The sequence below is a fragment of the Myotis yumanensis genome, unplaced genomic scaffold, assembly GCF_028538775.1.
Source record: "Myotis yumanensis isolate MYYU_CA2020_CCGP unplaced genomic scaffold, mMyoYum1.0.hap1 SCAF_18, whole genome shotgun sequence".
NCBI classification, from domain to species: domain Eukaryota; kingdom Metazoa; phylum Chordata; class Mammalia; order Chiroptera; family Vespertilionidae; genus Myotis; species Myotis yumanensis.
Genome location: NW_027223769.1, coordinates 18,048,002 through 18,071,527, shown reverse-complemented (window position 1 = coordinate 18,071,527; position 23,526 = coordinate 18,048,002).

The following is a 23,526-nucleotide window of genomic DNA, read 5'->3' as shown; positions in this document are numbered from 1 at the left end:
TGACATCTGGAACACTGAGGAGAATTTAAAATACTAACAATGTAGTAATAGGTTTAAAAAAAGATCAAAATTATATGTACAATCATTTTTCACCATAAGCAAGAAATAAATTTTATTCCCAATTAACAAAAACATCCCCTATACTTCAAGATAGCAGGAGCAAATAATATTTGGAAAACAAGTATAGGGGTTGTGTTGAATTTCCATTTCTCTTCTACTTCCTCTCCCTTCCCAGCTACATAGGAGAATCATACCTTCTACACTTTGGTTCCTTCCTTTGTAAATTGAGGTAAATAACAAATGTAAAGTTTAAAAAAAAAGTAAGGGAAAACATTTTCAAATTATAATATACCACATAAACAAAATGTTCAATTCCCAGGAAATAGCAAAGACTAAGGTAATGTTTCAACAGGAAGTTGAAAGAATAAGGCTGATGGCAATGTTTTAAACGTGTGTGTGTGTGTGTGTGTGTGTGTGTGTGTGTGTGTGTATGAACCAGTTTTAAAGTACCCCTTACTGGAAATGTGTGTTCTTTTTAATCCTCACACCAGGATATGTTTATTGATTTGAGAGAGAGAGAAAAAGAGAGAGAGAGGAGAGAGAAACATTGATCAGTTGTGACCCATACTCACTCCAACCGGTATAGAATCCACAACCTTTTTTGTGCACGGGATGAAGTTCCAACCAACTGAGCCACCCGGCCAAGGATGAAAATGTTTTTAAAATTGAAAGAATGTGTTTATAATTTAATTTATTCCCCAAGCTACCTTTTGACAACTTTTAAAAAGTTTCTTCAATTTTCCATTTTGGGGGTAGTTCTTACATGATGTGACAATACTCTCAATTCAGTTAAACTGTTCGGATAAATTTGATATGGGGACATACACTATGTGCAGTTTGGAAACAACAGTGAAGAAATAGTATAATTATCACAGTGTCTTGAACATAAATGTTTGTTGAACAAGTGAATGAAGGATCTAATGAATAAATATGTATAAGGGCCAGTGAGAACTTTTTTTTTAAAATCAAAGTAATGGAACTTTGGCCAACTGAGTGTCATAGACAGAACACAACCACAGAAATTCCAGGTTAACAGGGTAAGATGGTGATTAAAATTACATCTCAAAATTTTCCAGCCCTAACATCTAACACAATAAGCAAAATAGTTAAACCAGCAAAAAAAAAAAAAAAAAAAAAAAGTAATCAAAAGGATAAACTAATGAGAGATCAATTTAAAAAAATGTTTGGAGCAAAGCAAAAGGTATAACATGGCATGGCTACCCTCATCCTCCATTAGTTATAACTACAAATCAACAAAATCTAGAGAAGTTTTACTTAATCCACCAATTCTTACCTTTTTCTCTTTTGATATAGAAATAGGGGAAAGGGCTGCTGGGAAGAAATAGAGGAAGGAAACAATGGAGAAAAGTAATCAGATAGAACGGCAGGCTCCAACCTACATGCTGAATTGGAAAACAAAACACTAGGATATTCCCAACTCCCAGGAAAATGGGTATAACCCCCTCCCCCCCCCCCCCCCCCACACACACACACGTAGAGTGAACATTGATCCAGGATGTTTGGCATCATTTAGAAGAGAGAATAGAGCCCAGGCAATTCTAACAGAAAGCCTTTTTGCTGGCTGATCTTTCTCCCTCCCTCCATCATTCTCCCAGGTTCCGATGAGTGGATGGAACACAAAATATCTAGCCCTCAATATATAGCTTGTAGAGGAAACAATCTGGTTTCAGACAGGATAAAAAGAGAGTAAAAAAGTCATTCACACTATTTAATTGCAAGTAGAACGTCCGCTCAGAGCTGTCCCACCATAGCAGGATGAAAAGAAATGTCAGAGAAACTATGCAGACTCAGAGAAGAGAAAAAAAAGACAGTAGGGTAGGAAGGAAGGAAGGGAAGAATGGAGGGAGCAAAGGGGAAGGGATAGAGGGAGGGAAAGGAATGGAAGGAGGGAAAGGGATGGAGGGAGGGAGGAAAGAAAGAAGAAAATATAAAACAAAGAACTCAAGCAAAAAGAAAACATGACCCCAAAAAAGAGAAGGAAATCCCTTATCACTACTTCATGCTGTACAGCAACAAATAAGAATATGAATCTCAAAAAAACAAGAGCTCTGAACAAGATAATACAACAACAGTGTGAGATTTTCTAAATGGAGACCAAAGAACTAAGGAAACAAATTGAGGACCAGAACAACAGAATTATGAAACTAATAAATAATTCAGGGCAGCAAAGAATGGATAGATCTGAAACTGAACTACTAAAATGAAAGGCTTGCAATGCAAGTAAAATGACAAACAACACTGTTGGACAGAAGCTAACAGATATGGAAGACAAAAATGATCTAACATATGGATATTTGATTCCTTAAATTGATGATCTAACAAAGATTTAAGAAGATATACTTAAAAGTATAATACAAATAATTTTTCTAAAATAAAAATCAGAATTACTTTTCAACTCTAAAGGACACAAAATCCATTGCAGGAAAATTTTATTCGGAATGCTTAATACCAAATATATCCCAGTTAAGCTGGGATGATATAGAATCAGTGATGGCGAACCTTTTGAGCTCGGCATGTCAGCATTTTGAAAAACCCTAACTTAACTCTGGTGCCGTGTCACATATAGAAATTTTTTGATATTTGCAACCATAGTAAAACAAAGATTTATATTTTTGATATTTATTTTATATATTTAAATGCCATTTAACAAAGAAAAATCAACCAAAAAAATGAGTTAATGTGTCACCTCTGACACGCGTGTCATAGGTTCGCCATCACTGATATAGATCAAGTATTCTTCCAACATCCAGGAACAAAAATAAATTGCCTACAAGGAAGAAAAAAATATATAGCTATCTTCAAACAATGCCAGAAGACAATGGAATAATGTTTACAAAGTTCTAAATAAAAGAAAGTGTATCTTAAGAATATTATACTCAATCCATAATGTTGTTCAAGCAATATAGGAACTGTAAGTCATTCTTGAAACAATGACTTCAAAATGAAATCCAGACAATTGAGAGATGACCTTAAATAAATCATTCAGGAATGTAAAAGAAATGGAAAAAGGGTTGGTGATGAATATTGAGTTTATTTAAATATAGAACCAACAGTAAAGAACTATGGGAAATATATTTCTATAACTAAATGTGAATGTTATATACCTGGAAAATTAAAAATAATCATTGTGTAACTTTTAAAAATCAGGAAACAAAGAAGTGATAGGAGAAAATGCATAAATGTTAATGCTCTCATCTTAGCAAGAATTAATTATGGGGGAGGAAGGAAAAAATTATACTAGCTAAAAACTGAAACATGTAGCTTTTAAAAATCTTAGTTCTAATTCTCTCTTCCTTCCTGCCCCATTCCCTCCCCCTTCTTTCCTCTCTTCTTAAAGAAATATTTTATTATATCTCCTGGTAAAGACACATTTATTTAAAATTCAACAATTCTTTCCATTTCATTATAATGTCTTGTAATGAATTCAAATAAAAGTAAGTTATTAAATTGAATATTTTTTAATAAAAACAGCATCCCATTTTTACAGTTCGTATTTATAGCTATCCTCTACCTGTATACATACACATAACACAGTAGTACATAATAAAAATATACTGGGGGCAGTGCTCAGCCAGTGTGCACAATGGTTGTTTCTGAGTGGTGGGATTTTTTCTTTTATCGCGTGAACTTTTCTCCACCTTTGATCTCTTTAAAAGCAAGCACGTTGTCTCTTTAAAAAGACAATAGATGGGTTGTATTATTAAATACTGATACCAGAATCAACTGTGCCAAGACGTTAAAGGAGAGAGGAAAAGAGAGGAAGGAGGGGAGGGAGTCAGGGATAGAGAGAACAGAGAGGAAGGAGGAGGGGACCTGACAAAGGAGAGGGCAGGAAGGAGGGATGAGGGAAGGGGACGCACAGGGAGACCCAACAAGGGAGGCAGCGCACCAGGAGGAAGAGCAGAGAAGAGGCGAGAACTGGGGGAAGGAAGGGGAGGGAGCGGAGGAAGGACCCGAGGAGAAGGGGAGGGCCCCAGGGCGCAGGGAGAAGCCGGCAGCGCTGCCTGGCCACGGAGCAAGCCTGGCAGCGTGCTGACCTACTTTTCTTGGGTCGATCTGTTTGCTGCCAAAGCTACTGTTGAGACAGCCGCTGCCAGGGTTAGACGCATGGACTCGGGAGGATCCCGCTACTGCTCCCTCCTCTGCGCGCGGGAGTTGTCCGTTTCGTCCCCTCTGGCTCCCCTGAGGAAGGTGCAATCCCTTCACAGACTCGGGGGACTGCCTTCTCCAAGAGATCAGCCGGTTTCCCCAGTTTATCCCGAGGCGCCCCATGGGATCTATGGCCAGAGACCAGTCTCCCTTCATCCTGGGAGAGAACTAGACCCCTGGTGCTCTGGGACCCTCGCCTCTCCATGGACACACACACACACACACACACACACACACACACACACACTCTTCCTGGTCCAAGTCAACCTCCCAGAATCTACCCCTGACTGGTAGGCCAACAGGCTCAGGTTGTCAGCTTAGCTCTGCCACTCTCCACCCCGTGTCCTTTGGAAAGTCTCCCATATTTCTTGTTTTTAAGATGGAGAAAAGGCCACCTACATCTCACGATCAGGGTGAGAATTAAATAAAATAAACGTGTGTGAAATGCCTCAAGGGGCAGCAGGCACATGCCGTGTGCTCCTGGCCCCTGGTGGAGGCTCAATATAAATGTTAGTTTCTCCATTTATGAGGAAGCTGCTTTATACAGGGTGCCAGTTGATGGCTCCAGGCGCTGGCCAACTCCACTCTAACCACACCTGGTCAGGAATGATTTATGTCATCAAAGTTACTTATGCCCTGAGACATGAAGTAACCAAGTGCTTGGGGAAATGCCTCTTTTCTGAAATATTTCCTATGAAATAGTCTGGCCCCGTGCCCACTACCTAAAGAACTGTTTTGGATTATTGGTATAAAATAATAATGAACACTTAAAAAGCAATTGCTTTGGTGCAGATGGAGGGTGCCAGAGCTTTAGATGAAGTAACTCTCTTAGCCTTCCAGCAGCAAACTGAGTCTCAGGAGGAAAACTGAGACCAAAATAAGCAGTGGGGTTATAAGTGGACATTTGTCATTTGGGGGTCACATGGCATCCATTTCTCCTCTTTATAGTTAATACCAGCTTGATTTCTTTGGGGGAAGTTACCTCTAGGAAGATGCCACCTGCCTCTAGGCCTTTCTCTTCCAACCTATCTTCCATGTTAAGGGAATTCTTGCTAAAATCTTACATCTGGCTATGTCAGGAGCTTGAATCTCTTCTATACCCTGCCTCTTGCCTCTCAGTAAAACCAGATTCCTTATCATGATAAACAAATTCTTGTCTCCCATGTGACTCTGTCCCATTTCTTCTTATCTCTCAACATCCTACCCAAGCACCTTCCTCTAGCTACTACATGAAATTCTTCACTGATTCCTGGACAGTCTTTGCTTCTTTGAGCCTCCTTGCCTTTTCCTGCATGATTTTCCTCTGCTTAGAATGCCCTTCACCCTCTTCTCTACCTAGAAAACTTGTTCTTATGCTTTAAGACCAAACTCAAACATCCCCTATTCTGGGAGGGAGGCCTTTGCTAACCCTCACAAGCAGAAATTTACCAGTCTGAGCTCCCATTTCACCGATTCCCCAATTCTACTAAGCACATATTTTACTGTTTTGCATTTATCCTGCAAGTCATGTCTCAGTCCGTTCCCTCTATCTGCCATGCCATCTCAAACAGAATAGGATGAGTGAATGAGTACATTCTGGTGGAAGATGGGGAAAGGAGATAGTCTTAGTTAGGTTTGCTTTTTTCCCAGGGGAAGCTGGTCTGATGTGGGCTTGTTTACATTTCTGAGAGTTAATAAAATGCAAGCCTGGAACTATGGGCAGCCATGCTGCCACTATGAGGAAAATACTGCCTGGAAGTGGACCTCAAACAAAGAAAGACAGAGTTTGTGCATAGAATGAGACCAAGTTCCCATGGTGACATTTGAGCTCCCAGATGCAGCTGTGCCAGAAGTCAGACACGACTCAAAATTTTCAGTTGTGTAAGCCATTCCCTCTTTTTGCCTAAGCCATTTTGAACATGGATTTTTCCATCTATGGCAAGCAAAAAAACAAAAACAAACAAACAAACAAACAACAACAAAAATCCTGATATCCTTAAAGAACACTGAAGTAAGAATACCCCCGGAGAGAAAAACTTTAAATCCCATATGCCATGCACCAAGATAAAAATATAGGATCAACTTGGAGGCAGAATGGCCCTGTAGCTGGCAAGACATGACTGCAACCTAACTGAACAAAGACTCATTGAAGGTACACATTGTGCCTGGGCTCTAAGACCTGACACAGAAAGTGTCCATCACAAGGAGGGTTGGTCAGACATGGGTGCCTGGACAAAGAAGGGTAGTGGAGAAGAAGTTGGCAGTGCCCATCCAAGCACCATCCAGGTATCAGAGTTTCCTTGACCAGATTCCCCATCTGGGGTTGGGGCTCTGAACCCGGGTCCTATGGCTGAGCTTCCTGGAGTCTTGTGAACCTCCTGAAATTGTATGTGCGATGGCGCATCTCGCACAGAAGAGTATCCAAAGTTTCAATCCAATTCTTAGGGGGGTTTGTTACGCTAAGTAGGTGAAGATTTGCTCATGTAGTAAGTGAAAGTGTTTCAGGCACCCAAATTCTTTTGTATATTCCAGTCTTGTTCTCAGGACATTACCCTCTGATAATCAGCTATTCCATGTGGCTTGCTTCTAGAGAGCAAATGCAGAGAGCAACTGATAGGGGCACGTGGCTCCACTGAGAGCTGTGCTTCTCGTTGTGAAGTGAGCAATGGGGACATCAGGGACAGGAGGGAGTGCATTGTCCTAGCCAGTGATGGCGAACCTTTTGAGCTCGGCGTGTCAGCATTTTGAAAAACCCTAACTTAACTCTGGTGCCGTGTCACATATAGAAATTTTTTGATATTTGCAACCATAGTAAAACAGAGACTTATATTTTTGATATTTATTTTATATATTTAAATGCCATTTAACAAAGAAAAATCAACCAAAAAAATGAGTACGCGTGTCACCTCTGATACGTGTGTCATAGGTTCGCCATCACTGTCCTAGGCAGCCCCAATGCAAGTATAACAGTATTTGGGGAATAAGAAGTAGTATTTTTGATCATCTTCCAGATGCTTTCATGTTATTTGATTTAATCATGACAAATCTGTGAGAGAGTAATTATTATCCCTGTTTTTATAGAAAGAAACCAAGATTTATAGAAGTTAAAAAATTTCCTCAAGGTAACAGAGCTGCCAAGACCTTGTGTTTTTCATGCTGCCAACAACTACCACAAACCACATTCAAGGGATAATCTCACGTGGGTCTTGGTGGTAACTTTGGTTATGGTGCTACTGTCTTGATACCCCTTCCACATGGTTCTAGCAGTGAACCCTGTCTCTGCCCCTGGCCAAGGGTATGTGAATCTAGGCACAGCTCCCTGGGATAGCCCGTGGACAGAGAGATTGATTTAGGGATGGAAACATGACCCAAGTCAAGACCATCAGAGTTCTTCCCTGGATTGTATAAACAGAGACAGCAAAGACGCACGCCTCTTGGGTCTAGAGAAAGCTCATCTTCAAGAAGAGATAATAAAGTCAATCAGAAACCAGAAGAGATGAGAGATGGGCAACAGGGGCTTCCAGCTCCAGAAGTTCTTTACTTCTCTCATAATAGCCTAGACCCGTGGTCGGCAAACTGAGGTTCACAAGCCACATGTGGCTCTTTGGCCCCTTGAGTGTGGCCTTTCCTAAGCCTTAGGAGTACCCTAATTAAGTTAATAACAATGTACCTACCTATATAGTTTAAGTTTAAAAAATTTGGCTCTCAAAAGAAATTTCAATCGTTGTACTGTTGATATTTGGCTCTGTTGACTAATGAGTTTGCCGACCACTGGCCTAGGCCGATAGTCAGTGGGTGAAAGTGCAAAAACATTAAACTTCATAGATACCTTTCCTTGCATTTATTCTTCACATGAAAACTTTAAGATAGATTCTAGTGTTTTTACCAAAATGAGAGAAATAAGGAGCAAAGTGGTTAAGCAAATGGCCTAAGGTCACACACAGGTAAGTGACAGAGCAGAACTTAGGATGCCAGGGCTCTACCTCAATCACCATGTTATATTGCTTTCCATCAACATGATGAAAGTGCATGCCAATTTTGAATCCTATCAGTAAAAGCAGAGATGTTATGCCTCAGTTGGGGGAGGGATCTGGAAGTAGTTTAAATACCTCCAATGAGGAATGTTTGCCCCAAAAAACGAATGATTCCTAGCTTACTCAGAGAACCAAAGTATTAGTCAGTATTTTGCTGTAACAAACAACTCCAAAAATCGCAGTGACTTACAACAACAAGATTTCTTTCTTGCACTCAGATTTGCGGCTCAGTTGCATCTCTGCTCAGCTCTGCTCCACGTGTCTTCTCACTCTAGGACTCAGGCTGCAGGAGCAGCCACCATCTGGGCCATGAGAAGCTTATGGCAGAAGGCAGGAAAGCCAAACTATGCAATCTCATGGAAAGCTTCTCCTTGGACATAGCATAAATCATGTCCACTTACATTCCACTGGCCAAAATAAGTCACATAGCCAAGTCTGACAATATTTCCACCTACTGGAATAACTCCTGGAAGAAATATGTATTCCTCTCACTGGAATCACTCCTGGAAATCACGTGGCACAGGGTGCAAATGCATAATACCCTCACAGAAAGGAAGATGGTTACAAACAATAACACAATCAATTATACCAACAAACAAGCATGTGCTGGAACAATGGAACATATGACAAATCTACCTTTCATCCCAGGCAGCCCTCTAGCAGGGCTGATGGGAGAGAGCAAAGCTCCCAGACTTGCTGAATTGAGCAAAGACAGAGTTTCAGCTACAGACAGGCCAGGTTTCAATGGCAAAACAGAAAGTCTTGAGAGCTAAAACCTTCAACATCTGGAGCCCAAACAGGGACCTAACAAAAGGCCAGAATACAATGGCCCAACGGGATGCCCAATGGGTGTGTCATAAGAATAATCATTTTCTCAGAGCATTGGGTTGTGAATAATTTCCCCTTCTGTTTTCTATTGTGTTACTGTGCTACTTTCTTTTATTTTTTTAATCCTCACCCAAGGATATGTTTCCATTGCTTTTAGAGAAAGAGGAAAGGAGAGAGAGAGAGAGAGAGAGAGAGAGAGAGAGAGAGAGAGAGAGAAAGAGAGAGAAAGAGAGAGAGAGAGAGAAATATCAATTGGTAGCCCCAACTGGGGATCAAATCCACAACCTGGATATATGCCCTGACCGGGAATCAAACCCGTGACCTTTTGGTGTACAGGACAATGCTCCAGACAACTGAGCTACTGGGCCAGGGCTTGTGTTACCTCCTTAATTATAAAAAAAACTAGAGGCCCGGTGCACGAAATTCATGCACTGGGGGGTGGGATTGTCCCTTAGCCCAGCCTGCACCCTCTCCAATCTGGGACCCCTCGAGGGATGTCCGACTGGGATCGGGCCTAAACGGGCAGTTGGACATCCCTCTCATAATCCAGGACTGCTGGCTCCCAACCGCTCGCTTGCCTGCCTGCCTGATTGCCCCTAACCGCTTCTGCCTGCCAGCCTGATCACCCCCTAACCACTCCCCTGCCAGCCTGATCAACGCCTAACTATTCCCCTGCCAGCCCAATCTCCCCCAACTGCCTTCCCCTGCCGGCCCGGTTGCCCCCAACAGCCCTCCCCTGCAGGCTCGGTTGCCCCCAAATGCCCCCCTCTGCTGGCCCAATCGCCCCCCAACTGCCATCCCCTGCAGGCCTGGTAACCCCTAACTGCCCTCCCCTGCTGGACTGATCTCCCACAACTGCCCTCCCCTGCAGGCCATCTTGTGGCCACATGGGGGCAGCCATCTTTGGCTACATGGGGGCAGCCATCTTGTGTGTTGGAGTGGTGGTCAATTTGCATACTGGTCATGACTAATTTGCATATTACCCTTTTATTAGTATAGATAAGCATTTGTTTAAAAAGATGTGCCCTTCCTGAACCTTAAACAGCATGGGCAGCAGAGACAACTGCTTTTCAATGCCAAAACTCACAATGTTGCAGGTTTATATGTTGATAACACACCAAGGGTGTGTAATTTCAGTCTGTGGGGGAAATGGTCCTGCCACCTACTGCAATGACTGACACATGGAAAGGTGGTGATCAGCATAATGCCTTCCCTCAGGTTGTCTGTGTGAACAAATTGGACTTCACACCCAAAACCTAGACATTCCAGGAATTTTCCACTCACAGGTCCCATCTGAGGTTGAAGACAGAAAAAGGCCACTGTGAGTTCAGTATGAGCTGGAGAACCTAGATTTCTTTCTGGCCCAAGAAGGAAGATTAGGCAACATGGGTTTTAAAGATGCCTTAGCTGAGATTGAATCTGTGAGAAGTCAGCCCTGTGGTTTTGTAAAAGTTAAAATGAGTTTGGGCCCATTTGAGCCCAATTTGATGCAATATGCACAGGGACCCAAGCCAGGGCTTTGGAGTTATACAAACCTTTTAAACTTTGGTCATGTCACTTGATGGCGCTGTGACTGTGGGCAAGTAATTTAATTTCTCTATGCCTCTATTTTCTCCTTGAAAAATGGGATAATAATAACATCTACCTCATTGAGATATTTTTAGGATTAAATACACACATCCAAAGCTCCTAACACAGTATTGACAATATATATAGTAAGCAAATAACAAATTTTGGTTATAGATACTAATGTAATAGGGACAAAAAAAATGATTGATATATGTGTGCTTGTAGCTTTTCCCATTCATTTCCTATTAAAGAAAAGCTGGCATTACTTGGTCAGAGTTTCTTCCTTCTGTCCCTCCTCCCATGCTCTCCTCTACTTTGGGGTCTTACTGGAGAAATCCACTAAACAATGAGAGATCAGAGAAATGGGGAAAGGGATTTGCAAATAGAACAAGAAAACAAACACACACACACACACACACACACACACCAAGCAAACAATTAACAAAAGAGCAAGGGAGTAGCAGAAGGTAGGGAGAGAAGTGGGCCTGAACAGTGGGGGTATATGTGAGAGTTTTGAAGAATAGAAAATGGAAAACAGGATGAGATATTTTTGAGCTGTTGCATAGTGTGAGAGGTGGTAACTGAAATACACCAAGGAAAGGAATTGAATTCATTATCTATTCCTGCATAATAAATTACCTCAACATTTAACAGCTCAAAACAATAAAGATGTATTATCTGTTTCTGTGGGTCAGGGATTTGGGAGAAACTTAGCTGGGTTTATTCTGACCCAAGGTCACTCATGAGGGTGCAGTTAAGATATTAGCCAGGGCTGCCGTCATCTGAAGCCTGATAGACAGGAAGACCTCCTCTCAAGATGGCTCACTCAGGGGCTGTGGACAGGCCTCAGTTTCTCACTACAAGGGCTCTCCAGAGGGTTGCCCAGGTGTCTTCATAATATGGCAGCTGACTTCTCCAGACTGAGTGCTCCAGAAGGGAACAAGGAGGAAGCTGCAAGACCTTTTATGAACCAGCCTTGGAAATCACTCACCATCACTTCCACTGTATTCTATAGGGAGTCAGTAAGTCCAGCCCACACTAAAGGGGAAGGGGATAGGACTCCGTCTTTGGACGGGGATAGTGTCAAAGAACTTGTGGACATATTTAAAAACCACAGATAGGACTTAAGGGAGTGTTGCTGTGATTGTGATGTTGAGTCCCTTGAATATTATTAGGGGACAGCATGGGAGGCTTAGAACTTTTTTTGCTTTGATTACACAATTTTTGTTGGCTATTGCTTTAATAGTACATGGTCCCTACATTGGTCTATATCAGGGGTGGGCAAACTTTTTGACTCGAGGGCCACAATGGGTTCTTAAACTGGACCGGAGGGCCGGAACAAAAGCATGGATGGAGTGTTTGTGTGAACTAATATAAATTCAAAGTAAACATCATTTTACTTTGGACTTCACTCCCAAAACCTAGACATTCCAGGAATTTTCCATTCACAGGTCCCATCTGAGGTTGAAGACAGAAAAAGGCCACTGTGAGTTCAGTATGAGCTGGAGAACCTAGATTTCTTTCTGGCCCAAGAAGGAAGATTAGGCAACATGGGTTTTAAAAATGCCTTAGCTGAAATTGAATCTGTGAGAAGTCAGCCCTGTGGTTTTAAGCCAGCAGTCCTGGATTATGAGAGGGATGTCCAACTGCCCGTTTAGGCCCGATCCCAGTCGGACATCCCTCGAGGGGTCCCAGATTGGAGAGGGTGCAGGCTGGGCTAAGGGACAACCCCACCCCCCAGTGCATGAATTTCGTGCACCGGGCCTCTAGTTTTTTTTATAATTAAGGAGGTAACACAAGCCCTGGCCCAGTAGCTCAGTTGTCTGGAGCATTGTCCTGTACACCAAAAGGTCACGGGTTTGATTCCCGGTCAGGGCATATATCCATGTAAAATGGATATATATCCATATATCCACCATAAAAGGGTACGGTCTTTTTTTTTTTAGTTTTATTCATTTCAAACGGGCTGGATCCGGCCCGCAGGCCGTAGTTTGCCCACGGCTGGTCTATATGTTTTAGTATCATTTCCTTTATGCTTGAATGATATCCTTTAGCACTTTTTGTGATCCAGGTCTGCTGCAGGTAAATTTTCTTAGCCTCCCTCTCCTTCTGGACTCTACTGACATATATTTAAAACTATTTGATATTATCCCACAAGTCCCTGAGGCTCAGTTCATTTTTTAAATCTCTTCATTCTGTTCTACAAATTGGATCATTATTACTCATGTCTTCAAGTTCTCTGACCCTGTCTTCGGCTATCTGAAATCTGCTGCTAAATAATTTCAGGTATTATTCATTTGTTTTTACTTCCACTTCTAGAATTTCCATTTGTTCTTTTTCGTGGTCTCTATTTCTTTGCCAAAATACTTATCTGTTTATTCCTTTAATTCTCTGAACATATTTATAATCGCTGCTTTAAACCTTCCATTTTCAAAGTCCAATATCTGGGCCATCTTGGGTTTAGTTTTTATTGCCTGCTTTTTTCTTAACTAAAGATCACATTTTTCTGTGTCTTTGTATGTCTAGTGTTCTTGATTGAAAACTGGATGTTGTGATTAATATATAGTAAGGTACAAATCATTATATACATATCTCCATTTTGTTATCTTCCCCTGAAAGCTATTGATTCTGAAGTTCAGTTACTGGCAAGTCATCTTGAACAAACGTAGGTTAAGTTTTATGATTTGTTAGTGCCCAAAGTGTTTCCCAAGACCCTCCAACTTGGTAGAACTCAATTTCCAAACTCTGCCTCTACTGCAAATGTTGTCATGACTTCACTTTGGGTTTTGTTAGGAAAGATCCAAAGTAGGTTCTATCCTAGGGTATAGACAGTAGTTCTCAACAGGGGCAATTCTGGCCCTAGGGGATGCCTGACAATGGCTGTCACAAGTTGGTGGTGGGGCAATACTGGTACCTATGGGTGGAGGCCAAAGATGCTGCTAAATAGGCTAAAATGCACAGGACAGACCCTCACAACAAAGAACTCTCCCATCCAAAATGTCAATAGGATGAATATTGAGAAACCCTGCTCTAGATCATAATCCTTCCTCCTAAGGTGTGGTCTTTCTAGCATTTCAGCCAGACACCAGGGGTATTAGCACACCATTAATGACATACCTCCACTATGGCAGGGATGAAAGTCTACTGAGCCCCAGCCCTGGTCATCCTCTAGTGCAGTGGTTCTCAACCTTCCTAATGCCGCGACCCTTTAATACAGTTCCTCATGTTGTGGTGACCCCCAATTTCATTGTTACAAATTGAACATAATTAAAGCATAGTGATTAATCACAAAAACAATATGTAATTATATATGTGTTTTCCGATGGTCTTAGGCGACCCCTGTGAAAGGGTCGTTCGACCCCCAAAGGGGTCGCAACCCACAGGTTGAGAACCACTGCTCTAGTGCCTCATACTGTGCTCTCAACCCTGTAGCAGCTGGTCTCTAGTGAGCCTCAGGGGGGTCTTGGTTCACACATGTGTCTCAGCCACAGGCTCAGAAGATACCTCCACACATAGCTCCCTGCTCTCTGATATCCTGTCTGTGGATTCTAGCTTCTTCACTTGCCCTGAGCTCTGATCTATGCCTCCTTCAGTCTGTGGGACCCTTGTGCTCTGCTCAAATTCCAGATCTTCCTGCCATAATTGGAATATTGTCCCCAGGCAAGGAGCTGGACAATTATGGGACCCAACTCTTGGCTTTCCCCCTCTCTCAGGGATCACAGTCTTGCTATCCTTGTTTCCACTGCCTGAGATAAGTTTCTCCATATATTCTGTCAAGTTCATAGCTGTTTCTGGCAGAAAGATTAGTTAATCTATACCAGTTACTGCATCAAGGCCAGAAACTGAAGTCCAAGGTGTTTATCTTGGTCTTTCTGTTTCTAGTTGGAGCCCTGTAGAATTTGATGAATCTGAAGAATCATGATGACATGTCCACACTGTGGGTGTGCCCCACCTGTCACTCACTGAAGACATTTCAGATTCTCAATCAACAGACATGTCCTGTGCCTCCATCATGAACAAGATTCTCTCATGGAGGACAAAGTATCCTCATAACAACCCTGAGAGGTATGCATCATCATCCCCGTTTTTTAATGAAATAAATTTGTGTCAGGAAGTGCAATTTTCCTATAATTTAGGGAGATAAACAGATCCAAGAATCATATGGAAATATGTCAGAAACATGAATTGGTCTCTCAGATTCCAAGTCCAATATCCTTTCTTTCCTTTCCAAGGTCCACAGCTGTCTTTCTGGGGTCTCACTACCACCTCTCAGGGGAGAGTGAATGGCCCCAAAACGTGACTGGTTTTTCCCTTCTCACACCCATCTGCTCTCTGCTAATTTTATTCATACTTCTTTTCTGGCAAACCTGTATCTGCTGCTGGGCCTCTTTGTCCACATTTGCCTTAGGACATATCTGAGCCTGAGCATCGCCTGCCTCCCCCGGAGCCCGGAACTTACATTGTCAAGAACATGTCCAACATTTACATCACCACACCTTCATTTCTTTGTTAAAAAAAAATTTTTTTAATCACCTTTCAAGTGTTAACTAAGCAATTATCCAACTTGGATAAGATAATGCTTTCTGTGGAACACTAGTGAATACCAACCAATTTATTCCTATTTTTATGAATTAGGAACCATTTTTAGGTTGAAAATAGGACCATGTTACCTGTTTGCACCATCAAATCACAATGAAGAGCAGTTGCACTATGTGGTAGTGATTTGAATGTTGGCACCAAAAAAAGACATATCTACGTCCTAACCCTCAAAACCTGTGAATGTGACCTTATTGGGGAAACCAGTCTTCGCAGATATAATTAAATTGAAGATTTTAAGGTGAGACCATCCTGGATATCTAGGTGGCACCAAACCCAATGACAAGTGTCCTTATACTGGTAAGAGACAGAAGTGGAGGCACAGAACCACAAGGAGGAAACAATGTAAAGAGATCTGAGTGATGCCAACAGTCACCAGAAGCTGGAAGAGACACGGAACAGAATCCCTGCCAGAGCCTTTAGAGCAGTGGCTCTCAACCTTCCTAATGCCGCGACCCTTTAATACAGTTCCTCATGTTGTGGTGACCCCCAATTTCATTGTTACAAATTGAACATAATTAAAGCATAGTGATTAATCACAAAAACAATATGTAATCATATATGTGTTTTCCGATGGTCTTAGGCTACCCCTGTGAAAGGGTTGTTTGACCCCCGAAGGGGTCGCGACCCACAGGTTGAGAACCGCTACTTTAGAGAGAACACAGCCCTACCAACACCTTGATTTCAGACTTATGGTCCCCAGAACTGTGGGAGAATAAATTTTTGCTGCTTTGAGACACCTGGCTTGTAGTAATTTGTTACAGCAGATGCAGAAAATTAATACACATGTTCTCAGAAAAAGACAATCTGACACTAACCACACGGACCCTGAGTTTTTTCCCATTAATATTTGGTTTCCTTCTTGTTCATGGGTTTCCTTGCTAGTACTGATAGCCAACCATCAGGGCCTGGTTAATTGTTAAATAAAAATTGGAGGAAAACTTAAAATTGAGTAAATTAAGAAACAGTTAAGTTTCCAGCTGATTAGCAAATGATTGCTGTGTGCTTCCATAGCAACCTATGTAGAACAGTTAGAATGCTGCAAGACGATGGAAAATCCAATCCAAAGTAACTTGAGCCTCCAGAACATTTACTGGCTCACATTCTGGAAGAGTAAAGGTGGGCTGGGCCTCAGAGCAGGGGCAATACAGTCAACAGGTTGAACCATCTCTCCAGTGTTGGTAACTTTTTAAGGCTGCGCCCCTCATTGCTGGAGGAAGGCTGCCATAGGCAAGCAGGGCTCCATGCTTCCTCTTTTAGGTCCTGGAAGAATCAGAGAATGAAAGACAGAGACAGAGACAGAGAAAGAGGCTCCCTGCCACTCTTATCTTAGACAAGGTGCTTCCCAAAAGCCTTCAGCAAAACCTCTCCACGTTCATTAGCCCAAGTTGAAACACATGCCCTATTTGAACCAATTGCTGGTAAGCATGATGGGTCATCCTCAAACTAATGAGGGTGGGTCAGCTTCCTTTAGCATCACAGGATGCATAGAATGGGGGGGGGGAGGTAGATAAGTCAACAAAACAGAGGTTCTGTCAGGAAGTACAAGGAGGGGATCAGATGGTGGGTAGGTATTGTATGTAAATGACAATGCAACAATACCAATGTGCTCACCATCCCTTTTACCGTAAAATAAAAATACAGCCATGGTTGAAGATGCCTGCATTCCCCCTGCACAATCACATTCCCTTCCTCCTCCTAAGAGTTCCTGCTAATTTAAATTTGGGCTTATCATTCCCATGCATTTGATTCTATTTTTACTACGTTTGTATGCCTACGCAGTATAGTGCATTCTTTTGTATGTTTTTGAACTTAATACAATGGGATCCTATTGTACATACACTATTCTGCAACTTGCTTTTATTGTTCATCATCAGGTTTGTGAGACACTTCCACAGCAATATGCGAGGTTCCAGTTCACACCTTTTCACAGATGCCTCCCAATGTACGAATGTATTCATTCCTTCTCCTGTTTGTGAACATTTAGGTTAACTTTTTTTTTTTCTGTGAATACTACAAAAAAGCTGCTGTGACCATTCTCAGTACATAACTCTGTGTATTTCCAGGAGTTTCTTTGGGGTATATAAATAGAAGTGGCATTAACTAAATTATAAGGTGTGTACATCTTTAACTTTTGTTATTCTCAATGGAAGCTATACCAAGTTACATCTCCACACCCTTGCCAACATAATCTGAGCCCAATTTTAAAATTTGTTAGGCTTTTCAAAACTTTATTGTTGGCAGTATTATAGATGTACCCCATTTTCTCCCCTTACCCCACCCTCCACCCAGCCCCTGCCCCACCCAGGACTTCACCACACTGTTGTCTGTGTACATGCATATAAGTTCTTTGATTAATCTCTTTCCATCCCCCCACCCCTCTCCCCTCTGAGATCTGTCAGTCTGTTCCATGCATCCATACCTCTGGACCTATTTTGTCAGTTTATTTTGTTCATTAGATTCCACATATAAGTGAGATCATGCAATATTTGTCTTTCTCTGACTGGCTTATTTCATTTAGCATAATAATCTCCAGGACTATCCATGCTGTTGCAAAGGGTAAGAGATCCTTATTTTTTATTGCTGTATAGTATTCCACTGCATGAATGTACCACAGTTTTTTTATCCACTCCTCTACTGATGGATACTTGGGCTGTTAGGCTTTTTTCTTCCTTAAATGATCTGTTGCTCTTGTTAGTCTCCAAACCCCATGTGGGCAAAGACTGTGTTTGCTTCATTCATTCCCAGCCCCACACAATGCTTAACACTTGCCAGGTTTCACCAGGGAGGGCAAGGTCCCAGCCTTACTCTTCTTCTCTGCATAAATCCTTTGCTATGTTGTTAACAGTAAAAAAGGTCAGGGGTCCAGGTAGCCCCAGTAAGATAACCTTGGAATTAACTGGTCTTAAGAAGAGGCATCTATGCCCTGGCTGGTTTGGCTCAGTGGATAGAGCATTGGCCCGAAGACTAAAGGGTCCTGGGTTCGATTCTGGTCAAGGGTACATACCTCGGTTGCAGGTTTGATCCCCAGCCCTGGTTGGGGTGCATACAGGAGGCAACCAATCGATGTTTCTCTCTCTTCCCCACCCCTCCCTCTCTCCCCCTCTCTCTAAAAAAGTCAGTGGAAAAATATCCTTGAGTGAGGATTAAAAAAAAAAAGATTAGGCATCTAAATCACTGAAACAGACCAGAGAGCCTGGCAATAGACTCACTCACAAATGGTCGATTGATTTTTGACAAAGGCACCGGGGTAAGGTAATTTAGTGGGGAAAGAATAGTCTCTTCAACAAATGATGTTGGAAAAACTGGGTATCCATAGGGAAAGAAAGAAATCTTGACTCATACCTCACACCATACACAAAAATTAACTTGAAATGAATCACAGACCTAAATGTAAAAGCTAAAACTATATAACTTCTAGAAGAAAACAAATAGAAAACCTTTGTGAACAGGAAATATACAAAGATCCTTAGAACACAAAAAAGCATAAACAATAAAAGAAGAAAACTGGTAAATTACATTCCATCACATTTATGTTGTTAACAGTAAGGAGGAGGCAGGGTATAGGGAAAACCTTGCTATTAGCTGAATTAGCACACACACGGGGTCTAGAGGATGGGAAAGGTGTCTACCTTTGTCCTCAAGCTGCCTATTAGTCTTATCAAGGAGTCCTGCTTCTTCTCTCCTTTCCTCACAGTACTCCTGGTCACCTAACCCCTCACTATGCCTCTTGTCCAGGATCTTCCTCAGCCCCTGGCTCAGGCTGAGTCATTCAGGTCTACCTGGTTTACTCTTTGGTAAAGATTGGGGTAGGGGTTGTAATGAAGTAGGTGGGTAAGCAAGAAGGGGATGAAAAAGAGAAGGAACACAGCCTTCCTGGTCCCACCTCAAACACACCAACTTCTCAGTGCAGGACACTGAGAAATGGATTTGGTTTTCCCTCTGCTTTTGCAAATGCCTCCTTCTACTGTCCTTAGTATGAGCCAAATTTCTTAGTACCACACCCACACGAGGGGGAATGCATTCAAACTTATGCTTGTTCCAAATCTGTCTTCCAGGCAGTGGTTCTCAACCAGGGAAAGCAGCGCCCTCTGGAGGCATATGGAAATGTGTGCTGGCATTACAGGCATCCTGCTTGGGAATTTATTGGGTCCAGGCCAGGGATGTTGAGCAGCCTGCAATGAGCAGGACAGACCCACACAGTGAGGAACTGTCTGGCTTAAAATGTCAATAGTGCCTTCACTGAAAACACTGTGGATGCTGGGAGGAAGAGAGTGAGGCCTGTGATGTTCACAAGTATGTCCCCAACACCTAGCACAGGGCCTGGTACAGACTGGGAGCACCCTAAATACGTGGAGAGTGAAATAATGCATGTGTGAACGCAGTATTCTGTGGCACCAGCTCATAGAACTCAAGTGCCTGCTACAAGCATGCTTTGAAAACCAGGGGGTTAACTCATCAGTCATAAACAGACTCAAAATCTGAAGAAAAAATATCCACCCCTGGCCAGAAGTGAAATTTTCTTTAGGTGTGGGGAAAAAATTTTGTTCTCTATCCCTGAGAAGCTATTGAATCCTGCATCATCTCCCATTTAGGGATCTAAGTGGGGCTGAAGAATAGTCAGAGTAAAAAACAAAACAAAACACAGAAATGCTCAGATATCACAAAGCAGCCAAAACCTTATGCACTTTAATCCTCCCTAATGACAGTGACCATGAATGAACATGGCAGGGCAAAATTTGCCAGAGCAGTTACATGGGCTTTTGAGAGGAAGTGAAGGGAGCTCTCAAGCCCATCTTTCTAGGAGAGGAGCGGGCAAGTGACTAAGAGCTGAGCTCTAGATCAGAGGTCATGGGTTCAAATCTCAGCTGTGACACCTAGTAGATTAGATACCTAGACTTTGGGTAGGTTGCCAAACTTCTCCATGCCTCAGTTTCTTCATCTATAAAATGAGGGTGATGATACTCACCCTATAGGGTAATATAAAGATTAAATGAGATGACGCAACTAAAGCACAAAGCATAGAACCTGGTACTTAATAAACACTTATCATTATTATCATTATTATTTGAAAAGCAACACTAGACAAATGGCCATTAATAAAGCTACTGACCACTTGGGGAACAAGAATAGACACTCAGACATTTAACCCAAGGACACAAGCAGACAAACAGAACACCGTGTTCTTCAGAGACACAAATGAAGTAATTTTATTCTGCCTCTAAGTTATTTTGTTCCCTGGTTGAACAACACAGTGTTATGACTCAGATTAAATTATAATTGTGTTTCTATATTCTTCTCTTGTTAAATATTTCATTTTTAGGCCTCTTTTGAAGGAGGGAAAAAAAGGTCTTCCTAGCCAATTTATTCCTCAAACTTGACAAATTCATTTTTATTCCCCCACCCTCATCATCCCAGGCCACTGCTGGCATTTTGCTGTACCAAGGATTAGATTTGTGTTTTATTCCAATAACTGAACATCGATAATCATGAAAATAGTTGGCATCTGTTTTCTGTTGAAATGTGAAAGCTTCAGAGCAATATTTACAAAACCCACTTCCCCAATCACTGCTTTCAGATTTAATTAAGTAACAGTAAAATATGACATTCCAAATCAGAGTTACAAGCTGTTTTTGGGCTGTGGCAGGCCAATCCTTTATATTTTCAAATTTATGAGTATGCTACTTGAGAAACATAACTTACCCAGCTGATCCAACAAATGCTCTCTCCTCTCAATCACATGCAATACAGTTTGGGTTTTCCTGACTCAAATCCCAGTCAAAGCTCTCTTACACACGTTTTAGAGACGAGGGGTGATATGGGGAATATTTCAATATTGGCAGTGTATAAACTGGGGCACATTCATGAGTTAATCACTTATTTAGTAAAGATAGTGTGGCATAAATAAATCAGAGCAGGAGCAGGAAAAGAATTATTTTTTATAAAACTCAAGTCCCCATTCAGAAAGCTGAGAAAATTTTCCCTAGGAGAGCATGTGGGCAGACAACAAATTTCACACATCCAATTACACAGCCACGGTATGCTATTTGAAGCAAACCCACCATTAAATATTATGAGGTGAAGTACTATTTACACAAATAACAGGCAAATCACAATAGAGTCAAGAATTTAGCACTAGAAAGAATTTAATACAATCTTCCTTCTGTTCCCTTTACAAATCAGGAAGCTAAACAGAGGAGAGGCCAGATGCCATAAATCCACACGCACAGTGGGAAGCAGAGCCAGGACCAGGTCTTCCGAGTCTCACAGCTCTTTCTTAAGAAGGCAAGTCATGTCTCTGGCCTGCTTAGGTACCCTTTCTAACTTTCTCAGAATGTTTCCAGTGCTGTCTAATATAGTAGTTACTAGCCACATGTGGCTATTTTTAATTAGTTTAAATTAAATTTAGCCCTGGCCAGGTGGCTCAGTTGCTTGTAGTGTCATCCTGTACATCAAAAGGTTGCAGGTTCGATTCCTGGTCAGAGCACATACCTAGGTTGCAGGTTTGATACCCAGTCGGGGCATGTACAGGATGCTAGCAATCGATGTTTCTTTCTCACTCACATCAATGTTTTTCTCTATCTCCTTCCCTCTCTCTCTAAAATCAATAAAAGTATATCCTAGGATGAGGATTTTAAATAATTTAATTTGACTTAATTTAAAATTCAGTCCAACCGGGGTGGTTCAATGGTTGAGCATCTACCTATAAACCCGGAGGTCACGGTTTGATTCCTGGTCAGGGCACATGCCCAGGTTGTGGGCTTGATCCCAAGTGGGGGGAGTGCAGAAAGCACCCAATCAATGACTTTCTCTCATCATTGATGTTTCTATCTCTCTCCTCCCAGCTCTCTGAAAGCAATAAAAATATAATCTTAAAAAAATATTTTTAATAAAACAAAATTTAAAATTCAGTCCCTCCATCACACAGCCACATTTCAAGAGCCCAACATGTGTCTAGTGGCTACTGAATCACATATCACAGATACATGAACATTTCCATAATAGAAAGTTCTACTGGACAGTACTGGACCCAATACTGGGAAGCTTCCTTGTCTGGGCCCAAGAGCAACATGGGGGGCGGGGGAGGGAGGGGCGCGGGGGTGCAGGGGGGGTGGGGAGTGAAAGAACAAGAGAAAGTGGGCTAACACCCTCTTTCAGGCCCTCCCCAGACCAAGGCTCCAAGAGTCTATAGAACATTCAGCTTGTTCTGATGCGTCTTGGGATCCCAAGAGAAGTCTGAAACTCCCTCTCTATAAAAGATCAACTAATGTCTGTATGGCTCTTTATAGTTCAAAAGTAATGTCATGAGGTCTCCTTTGATCCACACAACAACTGGTAAAACAAAGATCCCCATTTTACAACTGAGAAAAATGAGATTCAAAGAAGTAAGGTTTGCCAAAGATATGCAGAGAAACCAAGATTCCAATGAAAAATTCTGACTTTAAAAGTTTGCCTTTCTTAACACCACCTCTTCTTCCTTCTTCTCTGAAGATATACACATATGTCTCAGGCCTTCTTAAGGACACTGGCTGAGTCTTGCTCATCTGTGTAGCCCAGGTGATATCTAGCAGTACCATCCTCACTCAATCAAATAGTCCCTAAAGCCTGGTTCTCACATCTCACTCTCTTCTCTAGTGGGGAGGTTGAGAAGACAAATCAAGTTCAAAGGAAACAAGACAAATATTTGGAATTGCACTTTTGAATGCTCAACTCCAGAAATATAGGAATTTTGTACAAATTCACTTCAGAGGATTGAATTCCTTATTCTGACACAGGTGGTTATATATCATGATTGAGAAGGGGTTTTAAAGGCAGACAAAAGGCATTTGTCTTCATATGGCCATATTCTTAAGTTTCTAGTGGTTTTCTAACACACACACACACACACACACACACACACACACACACACGATTCTATGGATATTCATAGTACCCCAAGAACATAATTTAAATCTCACATGTGAATGTAACCATTTAATTCTAATCATAATGCTATGAGATGGGTACTATAATTAGCCCCTCACAGTTGAAGAAATTTAGGTTCTGAGAGTTTAAGTAAATTTAAGTAAATCCTCCAGTGAATCACGACAGTTCACAGGTCACAGTGTTGGGATATTTGAATATAAGTCTGCCTGATTCCAAACTCCTGACCATGCTAGTATTCTGACTCTCAACAAAATCTAAAATAGACATTGTGGATTTATGTGAATTTGTCATGGAAAATAAGGACCTAGGGTGAAAAAAAAAGCTTTCAAAATAGTTGTGAGTAAGCTTCAATGTGGGCATATAT